This window comes from Lycium barbarum, chromosome 4, assembly GCF_019175385.1.
Source record: "Lycium barbarum isolate Lr01 chromosome 4, ASM1917538v2, whole genome shotgun sequence".
Classification (NCBI taxonomy): Eukaryota; Viridiplantae; Streptophyta; class Magnoliopsida; order Solanales; family Solanaceae; genus Lycium; species Lycium barbarum.
Genome location: NC_083340.1, coordinates 19,154,797 through 19,173,987, shown reverse-complemented (window position 1 = coordinate 19,173,987; position 19,191 = coordinate 19,154,797). Strand labels below are relative to the sequence as shown.

Genomic DNA, 19,191 nt, shown 5'->3' with positions numbered 1-19,191 from the left:
TTTAAGAAATTGTGATTCTTTTTTTGTTTGAAAGTTAAGATGTTAGAGTTAATTTGCATCTCATAATAGCTTTTACATCATTGCATTATTTTTACTTGTAATATTATGTTAGAAGTTTTATTTTCTATGAGTTATTTTAATCATGTTTTTAGTTTTTTAAAACTATTAATGTATTTTTTTTTTTATAAATTTGTGTTATTATACTATTTTACTACATTATAAATTAAAATCTTAAAGATCCATGGGGCTTACGCCCCATGCCTCGAGACTTACGTCTCCCCCCGTGTTAAGTAAGACGTTCTACCTCACGCTCCCGCTTTTTAAAACACTGTGTCCAACATCCTAAAGTAGAGTATACTTTTGAAGAAAAAAAAAAGTCTAGCTCTATTTCAATTTGGTATACTTTTGGTAAAGTCAAAATTTGCGAATTTGGTGTACTTTTGGTAAAGTCAAAATTTGCGAAAACTTTGAGCATTTCTGTCTTTTTCTTTATAACAGTAGAACATTCTTTTTTCAATAGCATATCCCAAACATATAGATTTGTGTTGGAACTGCTTCTGGTTTGCAAAATTACTCTCGTGTATAGAATCACTCAGTTCTATCAACTTCTGAGAAGAGATACTCCCTCGGGACCATAAGTCTCACTTTAGATAAGGAAGCCAAATAAGTCTCACTTTTTGATAGACCCTCGCTCAAGCTTAGTCCTAAAAAAAAAAACCCCTATAATAAATGGGGGTAGTTTAGTAAATTTTATATTATATTTATTGATTTTCTTAATGACGTAATTTTTACTAAGATGACACTTATTTTGAGACAGAGAGAGTAGTAAAATAACTGAAGTATTCATCTCTCTTGAAAATAACCTTTTTGTTTACTAAAGCAACCACCAATTGCTATTGTTTTCCTCACACCAATGTGCAAATTGCAATCAAATATTTTTTCCAATACCAAGAACTTTCAATACAAATAAAACTAATTATTTCAGAACTATAGTAAAATACACATCAATTTCAAAAGACAACAACGACAATAAACCCGGTCAGGACTGTCTCAACAAGATTGGAGGCTTAAAGCCTAACTTCAGAAAGAGCCCCAAATATTTTTTTTTTTAAAAAGGAAAGATCGTGATATATATTTTTGCTTAAAGTCTACTTTACTAACTTTTTTAGATGCGAAGTCATTAATTACTATTTTATAATCGTCAAGAACAAAGCAAAGCTGTTTAACATTTTTTTCAAATCAATCTATTCTAAAAAAAATTCAACTGACAATACAGCTAATAAATCACGTGACAAAAAAAAAATTACATAAAAATTTAAAATTGTGTGCTCCACTCCATCTGTCTCAATTTATGTGACACAATTTGAATTTCGAGAGTCAAACTTTCTTATTTTTATCGTGAATTCAGACATACAATTTTTAAGTTTTTTGAAAAATAATTTACTAGTTAGAAACTACATAAAAATACTATAAGTCACAATAAATTTTTAAACAAATTAGCCATAAAACTTAATAAAAAATGGTTCCCAAAGCCATTGCCTTAGCGGCTTTGGCCTTGAGCCGGGCCTGAACCCGGTATAATTCCACAAGTGGGGTCTGGGGAGGATAGAGTGAACGCAACCTTATTCCTACCTTGTGAGGGTATGGAGACTGTTTTTGATAGACCCTCGGCGCTCAAGAGGAAATGACAATTTCAAAAAACAAAAAAACAATTTGGCAATCCAAGCACCACCTAAATCTTTGGCACTTTCCTGAGACCTTTGACGACATTTGAGGTCAACTTGTACATTGCATCTTGGAATCTTTTCATTGCTGCTGGAGGTAAGCTTATTGTTGTCAGGATGCCCTTCTGCCCGTTGTTACTTTTACAAGGCACATAGTAGGTAATAAAAGAAGGGTAAAGGTGCAAATATATTTCTTAACTTTGCGATTTAGAGCAGATATATTCCTCGTTACAAAAGTAGTGTAAATATACCTCTATCGTTATAAATGCTGCAAATATACCCTTTTTGCTGACGGATTTTTTTTTTTAAATCATTTAGTTTATTTCTTAATTAAAAAAAATACCTCATGGCTTTAAGTAGACATATTTTTCTAAGGGATAATGCCACATGATAACTTTTTTTTTGGTGGGTCGGGTCTGGTTCGTTTAAAAAAATGGGTAGATTTTTTTTTTTAAAGCCACGGAGATATTTTTATAAACGAACAAGAACCGATCCACCAAATTTTTTTTTTACCATGTGGCGTTAGAAAAATATGTCTACTAAAAAAAATGAGTAGACCTTGTTTTTAAGGCCACATGGCATTTTTTTTTAATTAAGAAATAAGTTAAATGATTTTTTTTTTTTAAAAAAAACCCATTAGCGAAAATGATATACTTGCACTATTAATTTGTGTAAGGGTAGAGGTATATTTGCACCATTTTATAACGGCAAGGACACTTTTTTAACGAAGGGTATATCTGATCTAAATCACAAAGTTGAGGGGTATATTTACACCTTTGCCCATAAAAGAATGAGCGTTAGCAACCCCACCATACTTGGGTTCTCCCCATCCAAAATCTTTATCAAAACCTACATTAAAAATGTTTGACATAACAAACTTCCAAGCTTGTATAAAATTAGGCCTCCCCTTAATCACATTAAGATCCGCCGGAGATCTAAAATACTCCTCGTTAACTTTATTCTTGGCTTTCTTGATTAATTCAAGAGCATACGTCAATGGATATGTGCTAATATGTCCGGCTTTCGATACTGCTCCTGGAATAGCAAATGCATTACCGTAATATCCAAGTGGTATTTTCAAATTTATAAGTCTCCAACGCGCTGTTACAATTGGTCCCATACACACAATTTCTTCAGAATTTAGATCGACTGCAATTGTTCGATTTTTCCACAAAAATGAGGTTAATAACTCAAATCTTCCGCTTGAATGATGGGTTGGTGAAACTTGATCGCGAATAGCTTCTATATCTTCTCTGCACCAAAGAAGAATGAGCGTTGGATCAACTCGTTTTCCATTCTGAACCATGCATCATTTGATTCAATTTCTTCATCATACTCGTGATGCTTGCACGTTATGCGTGGTGGCGTCCTCGCGCTTAGGAAATCCCTTTGCCAAACTGGTAGAATGGAAGGAGTAGAAGCTTTGGATTTCACTAAATCACTCACTGCATTTAAAAATAAAGCTAAGCCAAAAGCATCAACCATGGTATGATTTAACTCTTGCTGCTACGTTAAATCGTAAAACGGGTAACCTGTTCGAATAACACATATTCTTAATTATTAAAAGAGGATAAAACTGATAAACAAGGAATAATTAAGAGAACTTTGCTATGCTAAGGAACTTTGCTATACTCCATCTGGTTCAAAAAGAGTGTCTACTGAGTCATTTGCACACCTCTTAAGAAAAAATTAAGTCTTAGAAAAAAATTGGTGATTTGACTAAACTATGTACCCCTGATTACAGGTATTGCGATTTGATCACTTAACACTTAATAAGGATAAATATGAAAAAATAAAATTAATTCTTTCTTGATTTGAAAAGTAGACACTCTTTTTGAAAAGAAAAAAAGGCTCAGTGGATACTCTTTTTGAACTGGAGGGAGTACTAACGTGAGAGTATTTGGCAAAGAAGCCACTTCCTTAGTTTAAGTTGCAACATGGCCACTCCTTTTTTTTCCCTTTATCTTTTCATTTTAGGGTAAAGGGTAGTGGTTCCGAGGTCACTTTATAATTTTAAAAACTTTGTAGTTCACAACTTATACACTTAAGTCTCCTTTCACTTATATTAAAATATACAAAAGTCCCTTTCTCTCTCCTCAGTTCTTCCCAACTCTCGCTATAAAAAATTGAAGTGCACATTGGAATTCTCCCTCTCCCCCAGTCTTGGTAACGTTCTTGTCGTCTATTCCAGGTATCTTCTTTAATTTAGCAACTCCTCCAGAGCATTTAGAGCTCCATTTTGCCATGAAAGTTGTTATTATTTGACGAACTCGATAGAACCCTAGTGTTCATGAAGTTGAAATTTCTTTTTCAAAATTTTGGAAGTTTCGCCTGTTTTTTGCTAGAAATATGTGTTATTTCTACTTGTTTCGATCTTTGTTTTTCTGTTTTTGCAAACATATCATGGTCTATTAATAGACTTTTGGTTGATTATTCTTATTTTTTTGTCGGGGCTGATCAACGTCACTATATTGTTTGTATATAGATTATAAAATGGCTAGATGTAGAGGAAGAGGAGGGCACATAATTCTAACCCGTTCTAGGGCCACATCTGACGATAGAAAAAGAAAAGGTAAAGAAGTTAGCCGAGAAGGTAAAAAAAAAACTGTACAACCTGAAAATGACGCGTACTTAGAGGAGAATAATGATGAGTATAGTGTCGAGGAAGGTGAAAGAGATGATCCCCATGTTTCTGAGGGGTCTGGTGGTGATGAAAATGATAATCCCTTGTCCTTGCCATATTGTGCAAAGATAATTGACGTCGATAAATATGGTCTGATCAATTGGCTGGATGATTACAACTCGTTTCCAGCAAAAGTTTCGGTTAGGATTAGGCTGACATTGCTTGATGATTTAAAAAAAAAACCCTAAAAGATCATAAACTTAGGAAAATGTTCAGGCATTCCTGTTTTGGTCAGTTTAGAAAAATATTAGAACACTTCAATAGATTCAATGGAATGTTGGTGCATTCTATGGTTCTTCGTCATGTGGTTGAGAAGAAAAAGCGTGAGATGTGGTTCTTGGTGAATGACAAGCCTGTGTGTTTTGGCTTGAATGAGTTTGCTTTGATCACTGGTCTAAACTGTGCATCATATCCTAGCCCAACTAGAGAGGAAAGGGTACTTAAGAAAAGGGAAGGATTCTGTGCAAAAGTTTGTCGCAATAAAAAAAATTCTGCAGAAAAGCTATTGGAGGTGGTAAGAGGGCCTAGGCTGACCAAAGAGGAAAAACTGAAATGTTGTCTTGTGTGGTTTGTGCACACAATATTGCTTGCCAAAGATGTGTCAAAAGGTGTTGAGCATGACCTGATAAAAATGGCAAACGATTTGGAGTTCTTCAAGAGCTATCCTTGGGGAAAGGAATCATTTGACTCACTCTGGACTACTTGAAGAACAAGATCGACATTCCCAAGCACCACCAAGTGCACGCGAAGAAAAGGGTTGCATCATATGCGCTCTATGGCTTCCCCTGGGCATTCATGGTAAATATTATAAACCACTGGTGCAGTAGAGTATAGACTGTGTCTTGTTTATTTTTCACTCAGCTTTTATTTCTGTGATTACAGGTTTGGGCATATGATGCTTTTCCTGCACTTGGAAGGAATGCTAGGAAATTAGAGGAGGTTCCTTTCCCTATTCCTAGGATTCTTAGGTGGCACACCAAGAAAATGGAGCGATTCGCCAAAAGAGATCCAATTAAGAATAGAGTTGGAGTTGCTGAGGTATAAATTTGGAGTCTATTATTAATTTTTTCACAAAAAGATAAGCTTAATGTTAATGTTTTGTTTATTTGTAGATGGTGCACCCTTACCTCATCCTTATAGTGCGTGAGTCGGAGCAGGACTATATGACAAATCTGGTGCCATATGATGATGATACTATTGATCCAATCATTGATGAGTTGAAGCATGAACTTGAAGGTGTGACTGTGTTGATTACACCAAAACATTCCTTGGAGGCTTCTAGTAGGTCGCAGAAGGAGTCCGTTGAGCATTTTGATGAGGACTATACTCAAGAGGCCGAGGGTAATCATTCGAAAGATGTTGGTGATAATTCAGCCGCAAAAGATAATATTGGTATTGGGACATCTATGGGTCGTGCTGCACCAAGTGAGGGCCCATCAGTGCAGGTGGAGCATGAGCAACTGAAGCAACGTGTGGAGAAGATTGAGGAGCCTTTGAAGGTTCTTGTCGCTTATGTTGAGGGGGAAAGAATTAGAAAGAGCGAGAGAGCGAAGAAGAAGAAGAACGAGACTCTCAATGAATCTGTTGATGAGATTGATGTTGATCTGCAAGAAGCTCAAGATGTCCATGTGCCAACTGCTCAAGATCTGCCTGCTGCTGTGTCTGTTGGTGTCTGCTGGTGAAGTTGAGATGGAAAAAGAAGTCCCTGCTGCTGAAGTTGAAGAGGAAAAAGAAGTCTATGCTGCCGAAGTTGAGAAGGAAAAAAAACTCCCTGTTGCTGAATCTGAGAATGAAAAAGAAGTCCCTAGTATGACGAGTGAAGTTGATATTGTGTTTGACGCCGAAAAAGTTGTGTCAACTGTTGTCGAGGAAATTAATGGCTCCACGAAGGAGTAATTTGATATTTGGGTTCTAACAAACAATTAATTTGTGTGTGGTGGATGTTAACAAACAATTTTATTGCTTACTTTTAACTATTTTAAGTTTTTACAAACAATTTATGATAGTTGTGGTGTTGCCTTGTGAATTTGGACGGGCAAATTTTTGTAAGTGGTAATTTATGACAAGGCTGGAGCATTGCAACATTTGTATCTAACTGTGTTGTTGCTCTGTGGATTTTAATGTGCTTTTATTTATTATAGATTGAGTTAATGATTATGATTATCGACTGTGAGTCAATGATTATTATTATAGACTATGAATAAGATTTATACACAAACTCATATAAACTAAATTTGCTTCATATTCTTAATACTTCATACATACGCCCAAAATGAAAGACCCAGTCCCACTACCACTACTAAAAAACTGCTAAAAATCGACGGATCAAAAACCGACGCACTGGGTCGTTTCAAAAAACCGACGGAAAACTGACTCACAGAGTCGGTTTTTTGTATTTTTAATTATTTTAAATTATTTTAATCAGAAAACCGACGGACAACGTCGGTTTTTTTGGCAGAATTTTGAAAATATAATTCCGCCAAACGTCGGTTTAACGTCGGTTTTATTTTAAAAAATATTATAAATAATATACAATTCATTTTGTTTTTTAAAAAAATAATAAACAATTTTTTTTGAAGAAACCGACGGACAGTGTCGGTTTCGTTTTTTTTTTTTTTTTAATTTTTGGGGTCAAAATCCGGTCAAATGTGTGGAAAAAACCGACGGACAGAGTCGGTTTTGTCCGTCGGTTTTTCCTATAAATTGACAGCAGCGGGATTCTTTCCCATTTCAGCTATCCCTCTTCAAAATTAAACCCCACTCTCCCCAAACCCTACCCGCCGCCCCCCTCCCCTCCGCCCGACGCCACCTCCCATTTCGCCGCCGCGCAACGCCGCTGCCTGCGCAGCCCCTTCCCCCCTACCCCAAACCCATTTTGAAGGTTAGTTTCTCTTAAATTAGGGCATTTAAAATTCTTTTAATCTTAGTTTTATTTGTAGATTTTAAGCCTAATGCTCGTCTATTTAGCTTTGTTAAACATCATTTGCAATGTTATTAATGTTGAATTTGTGAAAAAAAAAATGTAAACTTTATTTGCCTAGTTTAATTTACTTGTCATTTTTTTTTAGGTTGAGATTGTGCTATATTTCATATTCTTTGTCAATGTATTTGTGTTAGCTTAGTTATCATTCTTTGTAATATTGTTGATGTTGAATATGTGCAAAAATATATACTTTAATTATTTGACTAGTTTTTTTTTTGTTGGATTGTGCTTTTTGTTAGAATTCCATAAGTTATTAGAATTGTTATTGATCATTCTAAATTAGAATTGATTGAGATTGTGCTTTTCAAAGTTAGAATTGTTATGTTATAGTATTTCTATAACCTCAATACTAAAATGTAGATTTTATTTCTCTAGATTTACTTTTCAATTTTTAGAATTGGTTGGAATTGTGCTTTTCAAATTAAGTTAGAATTATTAAGTTATGTTAGAATTATTAAGTTATAATATTTCTATAACCTCAAAACTAAAATGTAGACTTTATTTGACTAGACTTACTTTTCAATTTTTAGAATTAAAGTTAGAATCCATAAGTTATTAAAGTTAGAATTGTTATTGAGAATTCAAAGTTAGAATTCGTTGGGATTGTGCTTTTCAAAATTATATTAAAGTTAGAATTTACAAATTATTAAAGTTAGAATTTATAAATTATTAAAGTTAGAATTGTTATTGAGAATCCAAAGTTAGAAATGGTTGGGATTGTGGTTAGGGTTCATTTATATAGTCGTGGGTTTAAGCAAAAATATTATGTTTGGACTGATCATGGAGAGACAGATGGGGTCAATGGTATATTTTACAATATGGTTGTCGGTGAAAGTAGTGTGTCGCAGGAATATAGTCACGTCCAATATGATAGAGTTAATGATATGGTTAATGATGCTTTTGGCGTACAGTCTGGGTTTGAACCTGAGCAAAATTTTGAGAAACCTCCTAATGAAGAAGCAATGCGCTTCTATCAAGAATTAGAAGAGGCTAGTCATCCACTTTGGGTAGGGAGTCAGCATTCTAAGTTGTCTATTGCAGTAATTTGCGCCTTAGAGATAGCAGCTCTGAGCCTGAGTCACTGCCATCCAACCAGTCTCAGACCCATCGTCGTCCTCCTGCACCTGCTCCTGCTCCTGCACCTGCACCTGCACCGGCTCCTATACAGGGACCGATACATCATGGTTTACAGCCGGGAGATAGAGATGCGATAGGTCGGATTTTCATCGTGCCTGAGGGAGTTGGGTAAGATTGTCTTTTATTAAGTTTTCCTAACGTTTTTTTTTTCATCTTAATCTAATATGAATTAAATTTTTTAACTGCAGGTTCTATCCAGATCACGACACTACAAAAGTCATACTGGATGTTGTTCGGAGGCTTTATGGCAATCATTTTTATACTTCATGGACTGAAATCCCATATGATACTCGACAGGCTATGTTTAGAGAGTTTAACGTATGCATCTTATTATACATTTTATAACTTGAATTTACTTTTATATAAATCATCTAACATTAGCTATTTGATTTGCAGATGTATTGTACATGGGATCCAATGGACAATGATATACAAAAGTCATACTGGATGTTGTTCGGAGGCTTTATGGCAATCATTTTTATACTTCATGGACTGAAATCCCATATGATACTCGACAGGCTATGTTTAGAGAGTTTAACGTATGCATCTTATTATACATTTTATAACTTGAATTTACTTTTATATAAATCATCTAACATTAGCTATTTGATTTGCAGATGTATTGTACATGGGATCCAATGGACAATGATAGAGGGTTGCTGCAAACTTTGAGAAGAAGGGGAGTGCAAGGTTGTCTGATTGGTTTTCGAGGGCTAGAAGGTATATGACGATGCCCCAATGGCTAAACGCTGAACAGTGGGAGAAACTTAAGGCATATTGGCAAACTCCTGAGTTTATCGCCAAGTCTGAGCAGGCAAAGGCTGCTCGTGCATCCCATAAAGGTGGCTCTTTGCACACTGCGGGTGCAAGAAGTCAGGGGCACGTGGCTAGGACAATGGTAAGTAATTTTATACTTTTAAAGTTACCTACGATCAATATATCATTATTGAGCTATTAATTTTATGTTTAACTTTTTTTTTTTTTTTTTGCAGAAAAAAGCTACGGGACAGATGCCAACTCAGGATCAGCTATTCCTAAAGACCTACACAAAAAAGAAGAAGCAGGAGTCGAATCCGACCTTATGGGTTGAGGACAGGGCTCGTGATTCCTATGTAAGTGATAATTTTATTATTTAAGTAATTATATATAAGTTTAATTATGATATATTCGTTATATACTAAGTTTCATTTTTTAATATACAGAGGCAATATATGGATCATGTGGACCAGTACAGCCAAACTCAGCCTGAGCATCCGAGCCGTCCTCCACCGGAATTAGAGATAGATTTTTGGTGTAGAGCAGTTGGGGGAGTACAAAAGGGTAGAGCGTACGGTCTAGGCCCAAGGAACAACTTAAGTCGCCTTCGGTTAGGATTGCGAGGTGAAGGGTCTTCTCGACAAGCCGAGGGAGTTGATGATGTTCAGGTCGCAGCTATGGCGTTGCAAATTGCTGAACTTAATAGGAAATTAGCTGAAACTGAGGCAAGAAGAGTTGAGGAAAGTAACACCATGAAAGCGAATATTGAATTGCTAATGGCACAAGTTAAAAGCCACATCGCATGTGGACGTTTTGGGGTGTCCCCTTCTCCTCCCCCCCCCCCCCCCCCCTCTGACCCAGAAGATGATGATGACGGTGATTTCATAGCCCAAACACCGGATGATCAGTTGTAGTAGTTTGAATTTAATAATGGACTTATGTTAAAACTAGTTAATGGTACTTTTGGTTGGTCATTTAAATATTTCTGAACTTTGAAGGTTTATTTAGATCGTATTTGATGTGTTTAGATAGTGTTTGATGTGTTTTATTATTACTTAGGATGATTTTATGTGTTGTAGCTCTTTTAGAATTGATTTGGAGCATTTTAATGCTAGTTTTGAGCAGCTTTTGTTACTGGTTTCTGAGCAGCTTTTGGTACTGGTTTCTGTGCAGGTGTGGTTGCAGAAAATGCATGATTTGCATGCTGGAAATTTTCCAGAAAACCAACGGAAAACCGACTCTGTCCGTCGGTTTTCTGGAAATTAATTTTGCAGATTTTCCAGAAAACCGACTCTGTCCGTCGGTTTTCTGGAAATTAATTTTGCAAATTTTCCAGAAACCGACTCTGTCCGTCGGTTTTCTGGAATTAATGCTTATATTTTATAAAAAAACCGACTCACTGTGTCGGTTTTATAATTAAAATAAAAAAAATTATATAAAAAACCGACGCAGTGCGTCATTTTTTTTCATAAAATATATATTATTTATATATAAGATAAAAAATCTGAATTTAATAAAACCGACCCTGTCCGTCGGTTTTTTTAATTTTTTTTAATTTTTAAAAATATTTGAATAAAACCCGACGGACTACGTAACCGATGTTGTCCGTCGGTAAAAACCGACGTTGTCCGTCGGTTTTCTGAAAGCGAGGCTATGAAAACCGGCGGACGTTAAAATGTCGGTTTCCCGTCGGTTTGGTTAAAAAAACCGACGCTTGACGTCGGTTTTTGTCAACGGTTTTTTCCATTTTTTTAGTAGTGTACAGACCCATTACACATTTCCAAATAGCAAATATAACATTGCTAATGAAGCACACAACAATTGATCCCTCTGTTCTTCAGCCACCACCAACTTTTTGTTTGAGTTCATCCCTCTCTATTTCGTTGTCTCTCAGCTGAACTATCAAGTGATCCCTCTGTTCTTCAGCTTCGTTGAGCCTTTGCTGCATTTCAAACTTGAGTATAAATCTAGATTGTGCTGAGTTAGATCCTCCTGGGCTCTTTTGAGATTTCTTTGCTACTCTATCGGGACGGGGTTCAATAAACCTGAAATAGTCGCAACCACCATCTTCCTAAACAAAACGCCAATCAATTAGAGACTTTTATAGTGAAACCACGTAAAAAAAAACCTTAGGAACTAGAAACTCACAGTTCCAACTGCACAAGTAAAGAATCTGCGACCTGGATTCTTTGGGGTGCGTGATGTCCTCAAGACAGCGTTGTCACCGCAGAAACATTTGTTGGGTTTATTTGTTTGAGATGTTTCGGATAGCTGAGGCATTTTGTGATTTTGATGAAAGAATTTGATGAAGGGAAGAGACAATGGAGGAGTTTTTGACAATGGAGGAGTTTTGGCATTTTGGGTCTGTTTTATACGTGGTGAAGCTAAATGTTACCGTTGTAAGTTTAAAATTCTGATTTTATTACCATTGTAAAAAATTCCGTTTGTCGAAATAATGCTAAGTCGAAATATCCACAAGCTTTGGTCTATTATAGACCAAGTTGGTCGATTAATCACCAAACAAATACCTGATCTATAAAGTATATTATGGATTGCATGGTTGGTCAATACTCTACTGGTAGTGATATTAACATAAATTAATAAAAAGACTTGAAAGTCCCCATCCATTATACACATGATCCAAAGAGCTTTAGAACAAGTAATGGTCCTTAATCATCAAATATTTGACTATAATTTATGTTGATGATCGATTATAGACCACATAAATAAAGGGGACTGTTTTGGAATGAGAAGCCTGGTAAATTGGCACAAGTGTAAAGCTCGTAAAAATAATTTTAAAAAAAAAAACTCAGACCCCAAACACCAAACTCAAAAAGAAAAAAAAAATCCTAAACTACGTAAATCTAAGGGAGCGTGGATAGGTCTATCATAGACCAGTAGTTTACAATAGCCAAAGGGTATAGTATATTGTAGATTACATAGTTGGTCTATACTCTACTGGTAGTGATATATAAACTAGGACCCCTATTTGCCTAATAAGGCTATAATTAAATAAAATAAAATAAATAAAAAGACTTGATGCTATTTAAACAATGTAGTAACACTTTAATACATCATATGAGAGTCCCCATCCATTATACACATGATCCAAAGAGCTTTAGAACAAGTAATGGTCCTTAATCATCAAATATTTGCCTAAAAAGGCTATAATTAAATTAAATAAAATAAATAAAAATACTTGATTCTATTTTAACACTATATAACACTTGATTATTATTATTATGAGAGTCCCCATCCATTATACACATGATCCAAAGAGCTTTTAGAACTAACGGTTGTCCTTGGAATAAGGTTGTGCTTTGAGAATATTAGCTTATTGTCAGACTTATTGGATAGTAGTGTTATGATTACCATTAGTTGTTCTAAAAGCTCTTTGGATCATGTGTATAATGGATGGGGACTCTAATTATAATAATTAAGTGCTAATATAGTGTTAAAATAGCATCAAGTATTTTTATTTATTTTATTTTATTTAATTATAGCCTTTTAGGCAAATATTTGATGATTAAGGACCATTACTTGTTCTAAAGCTCTTTGGATCATGTTTATAATGAATGAGGACTCTCATATGACGTACTAAAATGTTACTACATTGTGTAAATAGCATCAAGTCTTTTTATTTATTTTATTTAATTTAATTATAGTCTTTTTAGGCAAATAGTGGTCCTCGTTTATATATCACTACTAGTAGAGTATAACTAATTATGTAATCTACAATATACTATACCCTTTGGCTATTGTAAACTGCTGGTCTATGATAGACCTATCAATGCTCCCTTAGATTTACGCAGTTTGGGATTTTTTTTTTCTTTTTGAGTTTGGGGTTTGACCTTTTTTTTTTAATTATTTTTACGAGCTTTACACTTGTGCCCATTCACCAGGCTTTTCATTCCAAAACAGTCTCCTTTATTTATGTGGTCTATAATCGATCATCAACATGGAGGTCTATAATAGACTATTAATCGTAGTTATTATAGATATGTTATCTGTTTGGTTATTACTCCACTCAACAAACAACATTAAATCAACAGAAAGCAGAAAATATAAAGAACACAAAAATCATAACAAACGCTGATTTCATTATTATAGGCGGATTTAAAAAAAAAAAAAAAAAACACCCCCCAAACACCACCCAACAAAAATAAACTAAAAAACTACTAAACTAGGGGGATGGTTGGGGGGGGGGGGGTGATCAGAGCATCGGGGTCAATACCCTCGAGCTCTAGAAGCACAACAACATGCGTATGATTCTGCAGATGGCAGCTTCCAACCGCTCACGATCCTCGCCAAGGCCCCTAAAGAGCCTCTGAAAATCATTCATGAGAATTAGCACCTCAGGAAGTGGTGCTCGATACTGGGGGTGACGGTTTGCATCTCTATTTCTTATCCTTCTTGGCATTTTTGATCAACTTTTGGGACTGTTTTTGATGAAGAGTGATGAGATAAACTTTTCAAATAGGCTCAGGCAATTTATAGACTCATCGCCTTGGTTTAGTGAACCGTCGGCCAATGGATGAGTGACGCGTGTAAATACGCATGTAGGTGGCGTTTAAATATGGGTTTGATTAGACATAACTGCAGGCTTTTCGAATTTTTATTCGTGACGTTTGGCGCTTCGGCAGTCGCTGGGCTTTTAAAGCGATTATAGATCATATACACGGTCTATTGTAGACTAGTTTCTAAGTTAATTGTGTACTATACCTAGTAGATATATAGAACATAGTAGTGGTTTATTATATACCATTATACAATTGATTAATATTGAACTGACATTCAATTCTCTGAAATATTTATTTGAAGAACCAAAAACTGCAAAGTACAAGAAAAATGCAATGAAATACATTGAAAAATACATCAAGTTCATCCCTCTCTATTTCGACACGTTGTTCTCTTGTGGCCGCTACCCTTGCAAAGTGAGCACTTGTTTCTCCTCCCATTCACACGTCCTTTGGGCTTAAAAGATTCCGCGATGCTAAGGATACGCTTTATTCTCTTCCTTCCAAGTTTGGGCTCATACGGAGGTGGAGCAATGTACATCTTTGCATACTCCTCCGGCACAACCCATTCAAACTCTGGAGGGACTACATTGATAGTTTTAGCAAATACAAGGATGTAAGGTTGAACTTTATATATCGGTGAAGAATACTTGTAGATGCTTGAACCATATCCATTTCCATACTTTAATCTCAAGGCTGCCATGGCGCGAGCGCACGGTAATTTCACCAATTCATACTCTCTACAAGAACATGTTTTGTTCAGTAGATTGACTTTGGCAGTTCTGCCACGGCCGATAATGGTGAACTCGACGGCATCCCCATTTATATGACTGACAAATAAGGAATCGCTCTCAGTCATCTTTTCCCTTAATGTTATTTCAGCCGAAGGCACAAATATATTATTTGGATCGCCGATATCTATACGCCTCTACCTGAATATTTCAGCAAACCTCCTAGAAATTGAAGTGAATATAGCAGACACGGGGTACTCTCTTTTATCTCTCAATATTAAGTTGAGCGACTCAGCAATGTTTGTGATGAGAACATCGTACCTGTTGGTTGGAAAATGTGCCCTACTCCACTTTTCAAATCCAATCTCAAACTCAAGGCACTGAGTTTCAGGGCTTTTATCCCTGAATTGCTGAAAATGTTCATCGAACTCCTCGTAACCATATGTTTTTGCTGCATTAAAGTATGTATGAAGAGAATCTCCACATTAGAAATTCTTTCAGAGGTTTTCAGAAAGATGCTTCATGCAAAGTCCATGGTGAGCATGATCATATGTCCTGGAAATACCGTTGGCTATACTCTTGTGTCTATCAGAGATGATGCACAAGTATAGTTCATCGACGATTATAAACTTGAGCTGCTGGAAGAAGTAGGTCTAAGAATCATCACACTCCTTGTCCACAATGCAAAATGCAATAGGATATACATGGTTCTCAGTATCCTGTGCGGTGGAAGACAACAAGACACCCTCGTACTTGCCGTATAAATGTGTGCCATCAACGGGAATAACCTTTCTCATGTGGGTGTATCCTCGAATGCAAGCTGCTTAAGACACGAAAAAGTTGTTGTCATTCGCAAGCCTGATACAAATTCTAGAACCCGAATTTAGACTCTCAACTATGTAAGAATAAGCTGGTAAGCAACCATACCCGTGCTCCGGTATCCCCCTAAAGTTCTTAGCAATTATACCAGCCTTTCAACACTTCCAGTAGCTCGATTTACAATGAAACTCCTTGAAAACCGTCCTCTGGATCTCCTTTTCCGATGCCCTTTTGTTTTCAATATAGTCATTCATCAAGACTGATGCAATAACATGTGACGAGATATGCTTATGAAGGCTCGTAACATGTTCAACACCACAAGTGTGCTCCCCAACGTACTTTTAAATGTGAACCCTAGCCGAGCTCTCGTACTTACTACACCGCAACATCCAACCACAATTAGGAGATGTGCATTCCACCTTATAGTATTTGATATTACTCTTGATCGGTACAAAACCGAACGGACTCTTTATTGCAGCTTTCTTCAACAAACTTTTTAAATATTCCTTGCTATGGAATGTTTTCCCGATGTAAAAATCAGTTCCATCATTGAAGACATGGTTGGTTTGTGATCCACTAGGCTGCCCATCACACTCTTCGACATCAATATCATGATCATCTGTATCCATTGAATGATCACCCATGCTCTCATTTTGCATTGAATTTGCATCGACTGGCTGCTGTGGGGGTGGGGGTGGTGCTGCTGATGTTGGCGCTGCCTGAGACCTCTCGACAACATTTATTCTCAAAACAGGTCTACAACCATCAGCAGCAACATCAAGCATATACAATACCACATGCCTATCCTTCGTTATAAAAGAAGGGTGAGCTTTTCCCCTAGCGGGCAGACCATTAATCATATAACTAATGCGCAAGTCGCTGAGCTCATAATCTAACTGCCTGCTTTCCTTTACGCTCTCAACCAAATCGTTATACATACCATTGCGACGCACATCGATCGGCACTATCACCTTGCTCGAAGAATTTCAATTCCAACATTTTGGGGTCTCCACCCATTCACCCATGTAATCACCACCTACTATAACATATTCTCTAATCGACGCTATACTAAAGATATAATAGACTATTGCTATGGTCTATAATTAGTAGATGACTAGACATACAACAGTACCAGGTCCCGACCAAAAAAAAAGCAGGGACACACCTTTTTTAATGGAGAATTGACTCCACAAGAGGATTTAGAACCCAAAACGAACTCCATTACCAGTAGACGCGGACAGAATTTGTACCTGATAATTGAGCTTTGACAACAATGGTGAAAATAATTCGAGCTTCTTTTCAATGATTTCTAAGAGGTTTAAGTTACAATGACTGAAGTAGGGAAGAAATCCTTCATTTGGGACTGATTTTCAGATGAAAAGCCAAAAATTTGGTCGGAAACGGGATCGAAAAAGTGCAAAAAATGGGGAGCTTCGACTTTTGAGTTTTTGGGGGGAACAAAAAAAATTTCGGCTGCTCCAATTGGGGTAATTAAATGTTGGTGGTTGGGGGGATGCTTTGTATTTTTTAAAACTGTGGGTCTAGGGTTGACAACTTGGGAGACTTCATTTGATGATGTCATAAATAGTGGCCTTTTAGCCAATTCTTTTAGACTTATGGCCTTTTACCTAAATAAGTGTTGAGAGTGGCCTTTTAGCAAACTCCCCCTGCTAACTTTAGCCATTACTCTACCCATGTTTACATTTTTCATCTTAAATAATTAAAGAATTATGTCTAGTAAGTTGTGTGGCAGGTGTTAATGGCTGAAGTGGTGGGTAATGATTGAATGATACAAGTGTTTGGTCTCTTGAATTTGATATGAGAAATTTTTGTATTGTTATTTTTTCAAAACATTAGATTGTGTATCGAGAGAGTAGTATGAGATGAGGGATATTTTTTTTTCTTCTCGATTTACTTTTTTCCATTAATCGTCTCTACTTTAAAAAGTCAAATGTATTTTCTTTTTCATTCAAACCTTGTCAAACGTTAATAGAAAAGTTAGTACAAGTTCTATGCATTGATAGAAATAGTAGGTTGATACTGCAAAAACAAGTATTCCCTCCAGTTTAAAAAGAGTGTTCATTTTGTCATTTACACACCTCTGAAGAAAATACTAACTCCTACGCAAAAATAGATAATTTGACTAAATTATCCCTGATTAAATAGGTATTGAGATTTGGTTACTTAACACTTAATAAGGACAGATCTGGAAAAATAAAATTAATTGTTTCTTGATTTGGTAAGGGAACACTCTTTTTTAACCAAAAACTAAAGGCTAAGTGGACACTCTTTTTTAACTTGGGGGAGTAAACAATGTAGAAGTATAATTTACCCAAAATAATAGTTAAGTTGAAAAAATAAGATATTAGTTACTTATAATTCTGTTGCTAAGGACTAAGGTGTATGTAAAATACCTGAATCAACATAAGAGGGCAATCAACCATCCCATCAAAACCTGGTACATTGTAGAGCAGATCCTCCAAGTATGGACATGGAGGTTTTATGGATTCTCCTAGCATTTCAAGCTCCACATCTGCATAGGCTTCTGTAAACAATATTCCTTCACCCTTACAATTCATCATAAGCTTTCCATTAGGGCCTTCGATGAGCCTACCAGCTAATGGATAGTAAAATACTAGTGTTTTGGACAATACATCTTTAACCACCTTAGCAGGATCTATCCCTTCCATTGAAGGGTTGCGTTCGTAAAATATTAAAATAGATGTATGATAACGTAGAACTCTTGGATCATCTATGTCTGAGAAATGCTTTATTTCTCGAGGAGTAGCTGTTGCTGGAACGGTTAAATCAGACTCACGTCGTATCACTGAAAGTGCTGAAGGGGAGGAAGGGAGTTGTTCCATTGTAAAGCAAGAAATAAGTTTCGGCAAGCTCAAAAATAAAATGGTAGATTAAAACTGATAGCAATGTTGCTTTATAATGAATTTTTTGTTGTGCCTAATACAAGGAAAATCTGCCACAATCATAAAATTCATTTTAATACGGGTAATTAGACCCATTCTTGATGGGATAACTTACTAGCTAGTATATGTGTTAAGCAATATTTTTTTTAAAAGGTCACTTAAAGTTGGTGCAATTTTCCATTTTGGCAACTCAACTAACCTTGTTCCTATTAGCCACTTCAAATTCAATTAAAATGTGCCGATTAAACACCTTATGCTGACATGGAAACATTGTTGATAGTAACATAAAACTGAGCGCGTGAAATGTGAAATGTAATATTTTCAACTTTTTATTTATTTTCCCCCCATTCCTCTACCACTACCTCTTCGTCATCGTTTTGTACAGCCACGGGAAATCAACTCTTCCTTCTAAATAAAATTTCAGCAGCGATGTTCATAATGACGTCCTTATATAAAAGTAATTAACGTCTTCCTTCTCCTAGTCTAATAAGGTAATCCTATTTTAATAGGACTACACATCATATATTACAATAATTACAAGTTTACTATAAATAAAACTATTACAAGTAGACTAGAATAGGGTTCCATACCCCCCCCCCCTCCCCCCTCAAGTTGGAGCATGAGGGTCTCAAATGCCCAACTTGCTAATCATATATTGATGCTGCGATTTGCCTAAAGCCTTTGTAAACACATCGGCCAATTGCTCACTAGTTGACACGTGACTGGGAAGTATTATACCGGATTGGAGTGCGTCTCGGACATAGTGACAGTCGACTGCAATGTGTTTAGTCCATTTATGAAACACCGGATTTCATGGAATATACAATGCCGCTTGACTATCACAGTACATTTTCACCGAAAATTTGTGTTCAACGCCCAAACTATGCAAAATTCCCTTTAACCATTTCAATTCACAG

General features: G+C 36.1%; 1 pseudogene; it reads right to left on the bottom strand.

Annotated features, from left to right (window-relative positions):
• Window positions 1–1,732: 1,732 nt before the first annotated feature.
• LOC132637240 (alcohol acyl transferase 1 allele RGa-like) lies at window positions 1,733–18,214 on the bottom strand (annotated as a pseudogene).
• Between the last annotated feature and the right edge of the window lie 977 nt (window positions 18,215–19,191).